The sequence below is a fragment of the Frankliniella occidentalis genome, unplaced genomic scaffold (genome assembly GCF_000697945.3).
Source record: "Frankliniella occidentalis isolate FOCC.00 unplaced genomic scaffold, Focc_3.1 Scaffold301, whole genome shotgun sequence".
Taxonomy (NCBI): domain Eukaryota; kingdom Metazoa; phylum Arthropoda; class Insecta; order Thysanoptera; family Thripidae; genus Frankliniella; species Frankliniella occidentalis.
The window spans coordinates 5,203-5,465 of NW_026267427.1; positions in this window are offsets into that span (position 1 = coordinate 5,203).

Consider the following 263-nt stretch of genomic DNA (forward strand, 5'->3'; position numbering starts at 1 on the left):
TTTGCAGGGCACTTCATGTTCGTAAGCCGAACATTCCCTGATAGTTTCCATACCACGGGGATCAATTAAAAAAAAAATTATCCTGAAAAGTGAAGAGTCGAACCCACGACACGGACAGCCGAAACGAGCAGCGATCCAGCACGGAACTTCTGGAGGCACCAGACCCCACACCAGCCCCGCCATCACACACCGATGTAAGAGGCATGGCGTCAAACGGCAGGGCGCGCGTGCCTCCGGCCCGGAGAGCCAGAAGTGCCCCCATT